Source organism: Anser brachyrhynchus (genome assembly GCF_964034855.1).
Source record: "Anser brachyrhynchus genome assembly, chromosome: 4".
In the NCBI taxonomy this organism is placed as follows: domain Eukaryota; kingdom Metazoa; phylum Chordata; class Aves; order Anseriformes; family Anatidae; genus Anser; species Anser brachyrhynchus.
The window spans coordinates 75,251,057-75,267,429 of NC_137698.1; the positions used below are offsets into that span (position 1 = coordinate 75,251,057).

Here is a 16,373-nt window from a genome sequence, read left to right on the forward strand (position 1 = left end):
ATATATTAACCAGTTGCAAAAGGTGAAATCTCTGCCTCACTGAGTGCCATAAGGGTTTAATATTGGCTTACAGGGATTATTACTGTTTTTTGATGATCACCTTAACTTTCAAAATAATTTAGACATTTAGAATTCACTACCTGTAGATGACTCAACTGAAGACAAAATTCCCTTTTTTTTTTTTTTTTTCCAGGTGGCGTCATGTCTAATAGTGTGGTGCTTGTTCATCATGCTTGCTGGCTTTTACAAATGAAAGGAAGGCTCCCCTCTTCCCCCTCCTAGAAAGTTTTATATATTCTCATTAAATACATCTTTCCGTACTGAGTATGGAAATAAAACATCCTCTTCATATTTATCTCTGTAGATCTCTTGTGACCCCAGCAAGAAACTAGAACACTAACACTGATTAAAACTGAATAATTTCTGGGGTATTCATATTAAAATTACTCAGTTTTAATCAGTATCTGTGTTCTATACAATATCTATTCAGCTACTCAGTATTGGAAATTTTACTAAGGACTTCAATGACATCAACCTATCATACCTTAAAAAACTAAACAAGATATAATAGAGACACCCCAATAAAATCATGTATTAATTGTCTTGTTCCTGTGCCCTCCACAAGTATCTTCTAGTTTTATAGAAGAGAAAGCAGATTCTCACACCAGCATAGAAAAGTGTTCAATGTTTTTTTCGTTTTATGTGCTTAATTTTGCATTAGCCATTAAAAAATAAAAACAAATACAAATACAAATACAAACAAACAAAAACAAAACAAACAAAATAAAAGCAAACAAAATAAAAACAAAACAAATAAAATAAAATAAAAATGCCTTGAATCGCTTTAGAGCAGATAGTACGTAAACAATCTATTTATCCAGATTTTGACAAGTACCACTTATAAAATCAGCCTCCTTCTCTGAAAATACAAATCCTATGCAGGTTTTAATGACTATAGTTGATGAAAAGACACTTCAGGAGTTAGATTCAGGTTTCAGATTTGTGAATTCATCTAAGAAGGAGACAGCCTGACCTCTTGTTAAACATGAGGACTGAAACATCAGAAAAAATAGCCCTGGGGCAGTGTCAGGAATTTAACTCTCAATTTTAATTAAATAGACAGGTTCATCTACTTTGCAATTCCCCAGTAAAGCTACAGAAAAGTTTCTAAATACAGTGCAAGAGAAAGAAAATCTGAAATAAATATTGAAATGAAAAAAAAAAAGTATATTAACTTTCAAATCCACACAAGTGAATATACTTTCAATACACTTGAAATTTCAAACCATTAACTGCAGCACTGATCAAAATAAATAAGTATAAATCAAAACTCACAGAAATATACTCAGGCGAAAATAAGCAGAAAAGAACAAGTACATATCTAAGGAGTCTAACCAACAAATTCACACAAAAATATATAGATGCACCCCCTTGGAAAAACTTTAGCTAGATAAAATCAGTAATAGTTTTGATTTACATTCACAAATAACTCTAACCACCAGCGTGGCTGTTGCAATCTATACAAGATTTCGTATTTATCATATCAAGGCCATTAAAACATGAAGGCTTATTTTGTATAGGCACAGCACCTTATATCAGAATGAAATATAAGGTAGATCAGAAGGAAGAGACGACATCAGTCAGCCAAAAGATGCAGTACTGCTATCATTCAGTGCCTCTGCAGTTATCCTGTGACTTATTTCTGGATTAGTTATTTATTTAGAATAAGGCAGGAAGTAATATATGAGAAAACAGTAAAAGAATATTTATTTGGGCCATTTGAGCAGAAAGCATTTGAAAAGTTGACCAAATTTCCACAGAAGGCCAAATTCTCTCTCACAACTGGATATCTCCTGTAGATACACTTAAATATCTGCCCTTGCTCTCTACTTAGAGCACCTGTGGTAACACCACTCCCTAATGGTTTTAACCACTTTTATTTGCCTCTTTGCCTATTTTAAGAATTTGCAAGCTTGGTCTCCAGACCAGTTTCTCTGCAGGACCTTAACGGAACGCCTTCTCTTTCTTATTTTTGAATTCAGTAAGTTAAGATTGAACAGAAAGATATTCTGTGTAACTTTCCACTTAAAAAGCAAATAATACAGCATGTATTTGTAATTACAGGTATAAAATTAAGCCGCAAATGTTTTTCATTAACAATGTTGCAGTATGTGCCCATTATTAAAATAAATAAGACTTCCAAGTAAGTGCTGAACTATTTGCTCTGATTGTGCAATAAGTTTTATGCCTTCTTCCATCTTCCATAAAGCTTCAATTTTCTCCATCTTTTGTCTTCTCGATTTCCTTTTGTTTTGTTTTTTCAAAAATCTTTCTAATCATAACTCTTCTGCTAAGTGTTTAAGCAGCAGTTTACCTGATAAGTTGGTTTTTGTTATTTAATAACTATTGAACCAGTACCTTGTGTGTATCGTAACAACAATGCCCTCCGCCCGTCTGATTATCGGCATTTAAAGCTATGACAAAGTCATTTACTGAATTGCAGGATTGAGTGGCAATTGTCACCGAACACAAACAATTTACATGAACTATCAGACTCTATTAATACCAAGTACAATGAAATAAGCATTCTGCACCTTGTGCTCTAAAATAAGTTTCACTCTGCTTTTGTGTTTACTTGCTTTTGTAAGATTTATTGCAATAATGTGTTCCCTCTGCAAATTAGCTGTAAAAAAAAAATAATCTCATTTTGACTTTTTTAAATAACAATTTTTTCTCTCAGAATCGTGCTGTCCTTGCCTCCTAAATGCAGCACATCATTCTATGGAATCTAGTAATGAGTTAAAACTAAACCAAGGAACCTAAAAAGTTCAGAAGATAGCCTAGAAAATGTGTATGCAACATTTTGAAGGCAGCAAAAGATTATGCCAGCAAGAAATTGCAAATAACGAGCAAAATGGGCAACGAGTTATGTGCTGACTTCATGCTTATATCTGTTCTTTCAATCTACAATGTCAGTTATACTTTTTAGTAGCTACCGCTGGTTACAGTGACAAAAATAAATAAATAATAAAATAAAAATAAAAAATAAAGAAATAGAGACTTTTACTTAATTTGGTTTGTGCAAGAACATGCATGTTTGATTATTTATTTCTTTTATCTACGGCTAGCAGTAGGAAATCCTTATCAGTATGTAACAGTACCCAAATTACAATAGGTGTTTGCCTTTTCCATGGTAAGAATCAATGTCAGTGAGCTCCAGAGGCATTTTATTACTAATTTCAGTAAGCTCAATTCTAAAAAACTTGCATGTTAAGATGGTCACACACAATGTATTTTTAAGCGATATGTAATCAAAATATTCATTCAAGATAAATATACTTTTATAGTAGAAACCAGAGCCCTTATTTGGCACTGGACTTATGCAAATAACATTCTCCTTATGTATTTTTTTCCATCCTTTAAAGTTATGCTGAGATAGAGTTACATAGAAAAAAATAGGTTGCAACCCCCCTCACCAACTTCATTAAAAAATGGTGCAATAAACATATATACTATATGTACACATTTTCAAGCAATATCAGTAACAATGCACTGATTTTAGAGGTGCTTTGCAATGCTTATGAAATTCAGCAGGTGCCAATTGCATGCAGAAGTGGAAGAAATGTAGGACCTGTCTGCGAAATGGTAGAATTCCTCGTTAGTCTGCCTTCATGCAATCTGTAGGTTAGAAACTCTCCAGGTGACTACAGAGGACTATCAGGATTAGGTACCACCCAATGTTCTATTTTCTGTGGATTTATATAATCCTTCTTTGAAATCACTTAAACTCCTGCTTTCAAAACATCTAAAGGCTAAGTATTCTACACATGACATGCAAAAGAAATTACTTATGTCTTGTTTGCTTTAAATCTGATTTCTTAAACTTATCTCTACTTCTTTATGGTACAAGAGAGTGAACAATCATTCCCAATCTACGTTTGCTGTAACACTCTTGGCTTTATCAGATCTCCTACAGTATCTCCCTTCAACTGTTCCTTAAAGCAAGATGAAAAATAATTTCTCTCCCCTTTTCAGAGGCAACTCTTTATTTCTAATCATTATTGTCAATCTTCCTTGAATGTTCTCTGTTCTTCTTAATATATGAATAGAGCTACACTTATTCAAAATACAATGAATTGGTACAGAGGCAAAAAAAGCATTTACCATATAGCTGTCTATTTCTTAACAAATGTTTTCTAGTACTCCTTTTGCCTTTTGAGGTCATGAGATGATGCTTTCTCCCCTTTCTCCCCTTCCTCCCCAACTCTCTGGCCCAAACGATAATGGATAATGTAAAGCTGAGACATATTTAGTAATTTTGTCTTTAATCACGTGCTGCAGAGATGCAACACCGAATTCATCACCACTGAGTTTCATCCATTTCTCTCCTGTTGACTCTCTATATATGATACCATTCAGACCACTTAAACAATGCTGTACCACCTGCAAACTTCATTACTTTATTACCTTTGCCAAAGTTATATATACCTGCACACACACACGCGCGCGCACACATATTTATTTAGCCTTTTTGCTTCTACCAGTACTCTTCAGGTCTCTCTTTAAAGCTGGGTCATATTTGTCACCGTCCTTTTCTCTAATAACAGTGCCAAGTTAGGCAAGAGCTCTAGATAAGGGCCTTCACAGAGGCTCGAACTGTCCTTTCCTTTTACAGATGCTTTCACCAAAGCAGCTGGGAGTCCAACAAAATATTTCTAACCATATCAGTAGTTCTGTACTCTAAAATTCCTCTTTTTGCACTGAATTTCATTCTGGAGATCCCATAGTAGATTCTTCTACCCTAACTTCTTTACCCAATTTGAGTCAAATATTTCTTTTCTAATGCAAAGTGCATGGCAAGACTCAGCCTGTCATTCCTGTACAGTTTCTACCTTGGCGTTACAGAGTTCATTGTAAACTGTAAGCCTTATTGATGATACCAGAACTTGTTTTCTGGCGAGGAAACAGGCAAATATTCAGACAAGTAAATACATACTGTTTTGCTATTGATCCATGGGTCAATAAAAAGCAAAGACAAGGAGGACCACTAGATCATCTAGGGTGATATCTAGTGTAACTCATACAATAATATTTCATCCAAATATGCTATAAAAAGACTTCAGTTGGATTAAATATTTCCAATCCTCCCTGTCCCTTATCCTCCCAAACAAAAACAGAAACAGTACACACCACAGCAAGAAAATAAAAAAGGCACATGCAACTGTAATGCTAGAAAACTAATTAGGAGAGAAATGTGAAAGCAGTGCTAGCAAAAGGGTGCCAGAGAAAGGCAAAAGTAAACAAAGCAAACGTTGCAAGTTCCCCTGCCCATCTAAGCTGGGGGAAGATTCAATTACATTTTCATCTCTAACATTTACCCCTATAAATGATTTGGGATTTGCATTACAGGAGTCAAGTTCAAAAGGTACATTATTATTAGAGGAAGCAATGAAAAATGTTTTTAGCTTTAAGAAAAAGCAAGTTTCTGGCAGTAAAGCTAACATTTCTGAATATTGAGATATTGAGATACATGACTCCATCCTGCAAGTTGATAGCCCAGCTACCTATTCCCAGGAACCAGGCCTGACTCACCAGCCCTCATGTGCCCCAGGATTCATTTCCCAGAATCCCACCAAAGCCAAGGACCTCCTGGTCCTCTGTCTAATCCTCAAGGACTAACAAGACAGAACAAGCAAACACATGGGAATATACAGAAAAGTTTTACATCAGCCTCAATGCATCATTGTGTTTACTCTTGGAATAAAACTCAAGCTGATACAGATCCGTAGAAAAAGCTGAACACTTCCTATCCCTCTTGGGGACTTGCTAATTCCCTTTGGTGCTCTGAGTCTGTATGCACTCAAGAAAGGCAGAGCCTCATCCAGCTCCTGATACAAGCACCTTACCATCATCTTGTACAGCAGGAGAAGACCAAAAAGAGAAGAAACGGCTCAGAGGCTGTCTTTTCTCATTCCCTTCCTCTGCCAAATCACTGATTAGCTTCTTTCAGACAATAGAAGATTTTGTTGCCAAGGTGACCTTACTTCTGAGAACTCAGATCTCTTCCAGGGTGATTACAAATCCAGGCTAGAGCCCTGAAGGAAAAATTCTTCAATGCTTGTATTTATTTTAATCTCTGCACTGATCTACAATTTTTAAAAGAGAAGTAAGTAAAACATTAAAAATTTCAATGAGTGGCTCATTAAAGATACACAGTATCTTATGAACATTTATTTATAATGGACAGGCAGATTTTTCCAAGCTCTTAGAGTATAAAGATGAGCCTGTGAAGCAACAGATCAGTCACGTACCGCTGAGTGTCACTTACCCTCAGCTTGGTGAAGGCAGAAAACAAAGGAACAACTCTTCTGCCTTCCCCACATTTCAATTTACTCACTGGAGAACATAATTGTTATTCCTTAAACACTCACCTGAAGTGCTCACCTTATAAGATTTGATTACAATACTTTTCACTCTAAGACAACAATTATTAGCATGTTGAGATCTATAAAGAAATCTTGGTGTTCTTTAATCACAAAGCCCAAGGGGAAAAAAGAAAAAGAAAAAAGTGAACAGGGATTTTGTGATTCCTCTTACTACTGTGAATACGGATTAAGTCTTCCAGAAGCTACACCATAATATACATTTTCTTCTTCTGAGCCTTTAAAAGTATGTAAAACCACGTGTTTTTCTTTTTAAATAAAAATTAAGAAAGCCATACCAAAAGAGAAAGAGAAAGAGAGTGAAAGAGAGACGGAAGAGAGGAAGAGAATAAAATCTCTAAAACAAGCAATTTGACTGTACTGGAAGCAAGCTCTTGCCCCAAACACACATGCGACTTTTCTACTGGACTTTATCATTTTCAACATAATGTTGAAATGTATTTTCACACACTCCCTACCCTCAACATGCCAGGTTCCTGGTTGGCACACTAGTAGGGAGCCTGGGATTCAGATTCCCCCATATGAGGAGAAGGTAGGTAACCTAAATTTCCACTTCCCGGGCACGTGTTCAAGTAGTGAGGAGGTAGAGAGGAACAATGTAATGGCATTGAAATGATATCGGTGACATCATCACCCTCACAAAAAAAAAAGAAAAAGGAAAGGAAAAGCAAATTTTAGAACCTGGACTGGCAAAAAAAAAAAAAAAGTCTTTTGAAAACAGAATTTCTGAAAACAGAATGAGAAAAGTTCTCATTGTTTGTTGCCTCAAATTTCTAAATAAGGTTTAATTTTAAGGCTTAAGATACTAAAGTTTAAAAAAACATAAAAATTAAAAATGGGCTGTTAAAGAGATCTGTCCCATTTGTCTTTCTCAAGGTACTTTCTAAAGGACTCAGGTATCTGAAATAGAAGTGGACTTAGATGTCACCGGAAAATAATGTACTTTTTGTTGAGAAAGCTGTTCACGCTGGATCATTTAAAAGATTTTACTGAAACTAATGATAGTTTACTGTGAAATCAGCAGGCAGTTAGAGTGTCACCAATTTTAACTTCCTAAAAAAAACACAGTAACATAATTTTAAATCATTGAACGGTTTGGGTTGGAAGGGACCTCAGAGCCCCCCCAGCCCCCTGCCCAGGCTGCCCCCAGCCCCATCCAGCCTGGCCTTGGGCACTGCCAGGGATGGGGAAGCCACAGCTCCTTGGGGTGGCCTGGGCAGGGCCTCGCAATGAAGAATTTCTTCTTAACGTCTATCTTGAATCTGCCCTTTTTTAGTTTAAAACCATTACTCCTTGTCCTATCACTACGCCCCTGACAGAGAGTCCTTCCCCAGCTTTCCTGCAGCCCCTTTTAGGTACTGGAAGGCCGCTGTAAAGTCTCCCTGGGGCCTTCAGCTCCCTCAGCCTGTCTTCGTAGAAGAGGTGCTCCAGCCTTCTCATCATCCTCATGGCCTACTCTGGACTCACTCCAACAGGTCCAAGCCCTTCTTGTGCTGGGGGCCTGAGTGAGCACAGTGCTCCAGGTGGGGTCTCATCATCACGGTGTTAGCATTCACAAACATTTAAAAAACAAAGAAGTGGAGAATGAATTTGTCCAGTCACTGTATCATTTGGTGAAAGATAAATTGGGATCAGGAAACTCCTTTCATTGGTTTCTCTTTGTATGATGTAATTTGGTGATTTAGTTACCTTTCTTCATCTTTTTTGAAGGCTTACATAAAAAAGAAATCATCAGCAAAGAATAGTCTATGTTCTCATAAAACACATTTTATAAGTCTGCTTCCTATAGCAGTTTTACTTTCATAGTTTGAACATAGTTTAAATGACAATCAATCAATGTGCTTTAATTAGGTTAACTGAACACATGGTACTGTCACAGAATTCAAAGAACATTACTGGAAAACTACAAAAAGAAACTTACTTTATAATATATAATAACTTACTTACTTTCCTTACAAATTAGTCTGACCTAGCACAATGTAATGTAAATCACTATTTCAACAGATTTTCTTTACAAATACAGACGCACTGGGAAATCTGAAGCATTTTCAATGAATCTGAAATTATTTTCTAAAACAGAGATGGACCTCATTAGTCTTCTTTTGCTTCATGAAAGATGAGGTTTGCAGAATGTCATTTCCCCTAGAATACTCATAAATCATTCTTTCTGTTGGAAATGATAAGCAGCAAAGAACTTATCTGGCAAGTTTCCTTATGCTGTAATGATATAGGTAATACAAGTTAATAACATGTAACTTATTTGACTTCTATCTTTTGAGCTTTAAATTTACCTAATTTATCTGAAAAATCCAATCCTATATTTTTTGGGGAAGGAAGGGAAATGCTTTTCCAACATCCTGGGCAAGAACAAAAAAATTTAAGTACTTTTTAAAGGTAAGTATATTATCAACATAACAAAAGTTTGCACGTATTCTTGGGCCCAGCTTCCATATCTTATTTTTTGTCATAATATGCAGAAGGAAAACATATCAAAAAACAATGACAGACTAAGTGCATCTCTAAGGTAAAACAATAATCCCCCATGCCTGCCATCAAAATACAATAATTTCTAATAACCGACTATTGCTTATTTATCACTTGTGTTCTTTTTTTCCTCTAAATGGTTTAGAAAAGAAAAAGAAATTCCCAGTTGGCCAATGAATGCAAGTGTACATGAATGTATAATCATTAGGCCCCAATGTAAATTCTATTTATGTAAATAAATCTATAATACAAAACTATAATACTTCTGCAAATCCATCCATTTTAAACTTTGAACAACATACCATAAAAATCCATTCTTCAGCAGTGGATTTTAATTACTGGTATCTTTCAAAAAGAGTTAAAGAAATTTTTGAGGAGTAGAGAATACAATGACAAGAACTATATTATCAAGCTCTGCTAGTAAATTCTTGATTAATTTCAAGCAATTTAAGTCTCTCTGTGATAAAGTGCACACCATGCATGAAAATGAAATATATGTATATATATATGCATATACATATATATAGTCATATAGTATGATAAACTGATTCAAGCTTTTGAAGTAGAAGTCATCAAATGAATGGTGTTGGTTTTTGTGTTTTTTTTTTTTTTGGTGTGTGTGTGTTTGTTTTTTAATTATTTTATTCTGAAACATAATTTGCTTGTAGAGTTCAGGACTTACGAAAAAGAAACAAATCACTTCCTTGAGTGATTCCTTGAATTTACTTCACGAAGTTGAGATGTTAATTACATTATGTAGTAAGGATTTTTTTTTTCCTGATTTGAGGAAAAAAACACAAAATACTACTACTGTGATATTTCTGCATTATATTAATCAGCAAAAGAGGAGCAAATGTGATGAAAGTAGCCAACATCTGCTTTTAGCTTAAAAATTGGCAGAGATATATGGAAAATCAGTTGGGAATTAAGTATATATGGGTACCATCCTTCTACAAGAAATCAGTATCCATTTTTAATTAATATTCTACTTTTGTGCTACTTCTTAAGCAGAGAAGAGTACCAGTTCTAGCACACACTGCAAAATGCCAGAAATAGAAGCTTGTTGTCAGCTGGAAACGTGCAAGAACTCTGAATGTCAAATGGCCTGTTGCTGTGTCCAAACTCTCTCAAATAATGTAGCATCATAAAATACTAAAGGTTGGAAGGGGCTTCAGAGCCACCCGGTCCAACCTCCTGCCCCAAGTAGTGTCAGCTATGAGGCCAGACCGGGCTGCTCAAGACTTCATCCACCCTGGTCTTGAAAAGCTCCATGGATGGAGACCTCTGGGCAACCAGTTTCAAAGGCTGACTGTGCTCTTGGTGGCAAACTTGTTAAATGCCAAATCCCTTCACAAGCTAAGGAGGCAGATACAGAGGAAAGTTTGTCACCTTTACTTTGAGTTCCATACAAGAAATTACAGAAGTTAGCTAGAGACTCAGTAAGGAAACCAGCAACTGGGAGACCAACCCTTCCCACAGATGTAGACTTCCATCAGGAATGTCCTGCTTCCCTTTCTCCAATTTCATTACTTAAGTCCAAGACTCCTCTAGCTACAAAAGCCCTTTTACCAGGCCAACAAACCATGCAATGTTTATGAACTGCCAAACTCAGATGTGTCCCTGAACCACCCTGATATAATAACAATAATGTTGAAAAAGAGATAGGGATTTTTCTTTTCCCAAAAATGTCCTCTGCCCACAGGATGGTATTTTAAAAGAATTAAATGAAAATGTTTTTAGGTTTTAAAGAGTACAGGAAGAAGTCAGGTTTTCCCAACATCCATGGCCCACTTCTGCCCCTAACTAATTTAATTAAATAAATATATCAGGATAGGAAGACATATTTTTTTCTAGAACTTGAAGGACAAATGGAAAAAAAAATGTGTTTTTACAAAAATATAAAATATAAAAATATAAAATATAAAATTCCAGGTATGGGGAAAAAATGATATTTATAAAGCAAAACCAGATCAGTTTATAACTTATCTCAACTACACTTTTTACCATCCCCGTCAGAGAAATATGATCACAGGTGCCAGGCACACTTTAATATCAAAGTGACAGGCAAAGGTTGCATTTCATATCCCTGTGTCAGGCTCTTTCTGCTCCCTTTCAGCCGGGGTCTTCATGCATTATGTTCCAGGTAGATCTTGTCAGTTATATGTCAGGAAATTTTGAAAGGAAATGGAAAAATGAAAATGACTCTACTAAGAGTAATACATACATCAAGATCTAGATGAAAATGGTAAGAATTGCTCTGAATTCTTAATAACTCTTTCAAAAGGTCATTTAGCAACTCTGAATTTACGTTCTTCTTCTGCAAGAGAGAATTGAATAAAGTTTTGAATAAAATTGAATAAAGACAAATGTTTGCATGTTGTTTTCCCTAAGCTAGCAAAATTAGCTAAAATATGAGTTTTTACATCATGCCCTATATATCGCACAACACACATGCAGTATAATTTCTTTTGCGGTAACACAAACAATTAAAAAAATATATAGCCTCTTGCCTCTGCCTAAAAAAGGCTTGCAGTTTGCAGAAAGCCTTGCAAAAATGCTGAAGACATGGACTGAAGAGCTGGACACTAAAGCCATCCATATAGTTGTTAGAAAGTCCAGTCCTTTAGGAGTCCAATACTTTAGTTCTTTTCATTTTAGGGTATGACTAACCTACAAAGGATGCAAATTACCCCTTTCTTTGGAGTCGCAAAATGCAACTATAGCAACCCTTAGCAGCATGCAGATGAACCACAATAAATACTTTTGCTACAGCCTTTGGTATCCAGCAAAACAATGAAAGCAATATTTGCTTTCTCAAGTGAAGATTTGGATGTCCAAAATCAAATAATTAACTTCTTTCACCTGGTATTCACAACAAAGACCCATAAGGAAGCCAAGGGGTTCTCCTCCCCATATTGGTGACCTGGAAGATGAGGCTGTTAGTGAAGTGCAGATGCTGAATGTGAAGAAGAGTGATGAGGATCCCAAACAAGGACAGTATTTATATTTTGAGAAAACAATTAAACAAAACAAGATGAAGGATCTTGTTGCCATTACTTGGAGATGTACTTCTGACTGTCAGTGCTAGGGCACTGCGGCGTAACTAAGTTATACGTGTTTTAAGAGCCAAGTTGTTCTTAGTATCATAATATTCATGCAGGCAGCAATATTTCAACCTTGTTACAGCAAATATATAGACTTCTTATTTATTTTTAGGTCAGATTTTTATTTCTTTTAAACAAATGTATTAGCACTCAGATGTTGTTATTATCAGGATGAATTTCTTATCCAAAGTAATTCTTGATGTTGCTTAAACCTTTAGTGCTTTGAGGTCTTGATTATTCCAGATATATTATAATAGCATAAGCATCTTTTCCACAACAGAGGCTTGTTTTTAATGTTTCTGTCACCACAAATGTGAAGATATTTAAGAAACCTTGTTAAATATTTTGCAGAATGCAAATTTCACAATCGTGTAGCTTTCTATTAAAGGAGAAATTATGTACATGCATATGCATTTGTTTGAGGAACTTTTTGTAGAGAATCGAAGAGAATTTACAATATCTGACTTAGCTGCTATACAAGAAGCATTGCTACAACAAATACCTACTTTTTATTTAGAGATTGTTGTAATTGAACATTATAAAACTAGAAAACTGGTTTGTATTCTATTCTTGGTGGATGTCACTTCTTTATTACTGAAGATAGATTTAATTTTATTTCCATCAGCTGGTGTTGCACTTCTGTTATTATAGTTCCATTGGTTGTAATGAAATGTCACTGCACTGCAATACCAGAGTCAGGAAAAAACATTAGAAAATCAATATGATGGTTAGGATATTCTTGGCATTCATAATACTTATCGTCTATTTTATAAAAATAGGGAGTGCTAACTGTATTAAGGTTTCTTCCCCTTGTATTCTCTAATTTTCAATTTCCCATGATATTGAAAACTGTTCAGCTGAAATTCTCCACATTTGGCTCTACCTGGTGTTTAGTTCTTTCAGAAAATTTATTGATTTTTGGAATAGGCAAGAAAAAAAAAAAGATGCAGCAAATTGCAAGTTTAACTCAATTTAAACCCTGTACTATGCATTACTGAAAGCAAAGCTCCCTCCCTTTCTTTCATCGGATCCTTATTTGGGTTCAATAATGACAGTCAGGGATTCAACCAGTGTTTAAATGGTCACAAAAAATGATCTAGCCTACACAAGGTCCCATTTGAAGTCAAACCCTAACATCTCCTTCAGCAAGCTCCCCATGCCTTGTTTCTGCCAACAGGTGGAACTGTAGATTAGCCCAGCTCTGCTGCCGATGACATAGTACAACCAGGGAGAAATTCACGGCTTGCAAGAGATGCATGGCTCAAGCACTGCAGTTGGCCACTCAAAACCACTGAAAAAGTTACCATTTGCATACATCCTGTGGAACTGTTTTGTTCCCTATCTTCTCAAATATTCAAACTGTTCCACCAAGGCAAAAAATATCCACAATTTGCCTGAAAAAAATATTAAGCTTAAATTTGATAAAAATGATAAACATCATCCACGTCGTATACTCATTACTCAATGTCATTGTGAATATTCCTTAAAGTATTGTATTGGTGCACATTATTAATATAGATTTTAGAGAAATTTATTTCATTGAACAGTTGGAGAAAATTGATTACTGTCTTCCAAACATATGATTAAGAAAAATAATACTGGTGGTAATCTGACTTCAGGCTGAAGTAAAACAAACTAGTATGATCTATGGTCCGTGTGTGAGTGTGCATGTGTCATGGGATCATAAATGCAAAAATATGACAACTTATTCCTGTGATGCACATACCACCCACCTAATACAATTCAATGCTTCTGCCAGCTGATCTGAACACCAGTAGTCTGTTCCTGATCTCATTGTTCCCCTCAAATTCTCAACTACCAAGAATACCATTATGTCTACCGTACTTTAAAAACGTTTCTGTGGCATAAAATTGGAGTGTATCATTATGAATTTGGATGGAAAAGGTAGAGGCCATTTTTTGACACAATAGACAAGCACAGGAGAGAAACCTCTTTTTTTTTAATGGTTATGGTTTTGTGTTTTTTTTTCCCTACTTCTTTTCTTAGGCCCACCCTGCAATAAACAACTATAATCAAAGCATTAAACAAACATTCCTCCTTTTCTCCCATGATCAAAATTAACAAAGGATGCCACACACTGAGAAAAGATTTTACAGACTGCAGTACTGAGTGCCTTTAAAATCTATTTTAGCATGCTCTGAATAGATCCTCCTTCTTTAAGCGCAGTCAAGGAGAATATGATGCCGTACTTCAGATAGCCACCACGGTCTCCCTTAGATGAGACCATGCAGATCACTACCCAAGCACCTGTACGCATTGGCTAAATGTTAATGCATTCTGTCAAAACCAGATTACCTTCCATACTAAATTATTCAATGTCATTATCCATATCAGCCATCTGCAAGCCTAATGCCCTTGTGTTCTAAAATTCTGAGTGCCTGCTGTATTATTTTTGTTTTACATTCCTGCATAAATCCGTTAAACTCAATATGTTACAGCAAATTCACAAAATCAAACGCAATCTGCTGGCCTATAAAACACCAGTCACTGAAAATCGAAGGGTTTAATACAGTAACAATTCAAGGAGTCAGTATGCAGCCTTTGTGGGCTGAAGGTCGAACCACATGCTAAGTAACAAGTTGGATAATCCATGCTGTAAAACAAGGTATGTATTTGCTATACATAGCGTGGCCTTGAACCCATTCGTGTATTTCATATCTAATAAAAATCTGAACAGTTGGTCTGATTGGATTTTAAGTGATGCAAATTTGAAAATCAAATAGGCAGACTCCCTTTAGACTTGGTCTATTTAAACTATAATTGTAAAGAACTGCAGATTACATTTACAGTGCTGCTGAATTCTCTAGAGATTCAGTAGGAATTTTACAGAAGGAAAAGTATTTATCATTTTAAAATTGTTATTAACCAATAAAAATGTACACAGTATATGATGCTCTATCATTTTGTTATTACAGTTTTGCTTACATGGCAGTAAAAGTGTAACCACTCTTCAGTGAATGGAATGCTCTTTAGTTTTCATAGTCATTTAACTATATGGATTGACAAAAAAAAAAAAACAACAGTTATATTATTGTCATTATGTCTGGCAACACAAAGTAAAGAGAAAAAATACCACTTACGTTTCCCAGACTACAAATTAAGGTATGACTCAGAGACCAGATTCACATTCTCAATTAGCAAGTAGTTTAATCTTCAAAAAATAAATCTTAAAAGTAATGACAGATTTGAAAACAACTTTCTACCCAACACTTAATATTCAGTGAGAGACTTCATTCGGCTTTGGTTAAAGAGAGACAGAAGCTAGAAATGTGAGAAACACACATGCACACACACACCCTAATATATCAGGAAATGTGAACTCAGAAATATGACCTCAAATCAGGATAAAACAAAAAAAACACCTTTTCTCTTCCACTGTGATTAGTTTCTCCATCAGAAAATGACCTGTGTCCTAGTTCTTAAAGACAAATTTATGAGCACTGGGAAATCACAACAGTATTAAGATTTTCCTTCACTTTCACATCTAAAATTAATTTTTTGAATGTTTTGACTGCTTTTCTTCCTCCTTTTAGGGAAAAAATGTTATCTTGCACATTTTTGGCCCTGATTGCTTATAGCAAAACCCTTTTACCGAAGCAAAGCTTTATTAAACATTTTCCAGTATTTCCTGACAAAGAAAAGTGCATTGGCCAAGTCTACGTGATCACTCAATGCAGCTATGAGATCAGGAGCAGCTGAAGATGCTGCCCTTCCTACCAGGACATGGCTTATTTAGGAAGCACAGAACAAGACCACAGGGTTCCAGACCATCTTCCACTCTGCATCTTCACAGCTAATTTGAGGAAGGTTTCCCCAGCTCAGGAAATCACATTGCTTTGGAAGTTACTGGAGATAGAAAGAGGCAGGTAGAAGTTGGAAAACAGTAGCACACAGAAAGCAAGTAAATCTCCAGGACACAATGCTACATCTTCAGTTTTGTTTTGTTTCAGTATTCAGAATAAAATAAATAAATAAATAAATAAATAATTAATTAATAACCTGCAGGTAAAGTTGATCATGTCTAAAAAAAAATTATTCAATGAAAATTTAAAATACCTACAAAGACAACTACCAAAGGTAATAGTACTTGTATTTCTCTCCTTCCTAATACATCCTGTACTACACAACTTGCAAAACTAAAGGGGGCAAAAAGGACAAGATGAAAAAAAAAAAATATTCCAGAGACCTATGTAAATCTCTAAAAATCTTAATGCTCTACAGACGGTTTAAGTAAGGATCCTCAATTATTCATTTTTCAACAAAAAAAAAAAAAATCTACTTAGTTCAGAAACTCCCTGAACCATAAATTGCTCGAGGCAGA

The 16,373-nt window shown here is 35.4% G+C and overlaps 1 protein-coding gene and 1 long non-coding RNA gene across 13 annotated transcripts in view; one reads left to right on the forward strand and one right to left on the reverse strand.

The window, feature by feature from the left end:
• LOC308194668 overlaps positions 1-9,971 on the forward strand; it is a 29,980-nt gene extending 20,009 nt beyond the window's left edge. Inside the window, exon 2 of the long non-coding RNA XR_013950793.1 lies at positions 45-9,971. This is a non-coding gene — a long non-coding RNA (uncharacterized lncRNA). The remainder of the gene's footprint in view (positions 1-44) is intronic.
• CTNNA2 (catenin alpha 2) overlaps positions 1-16,373 on the reverse strand; it is a 475,915-nt gene that overhangs the window by 308,246 nt on the left and 151,296 nt on the right. The window lies entirely within an intron of this gene.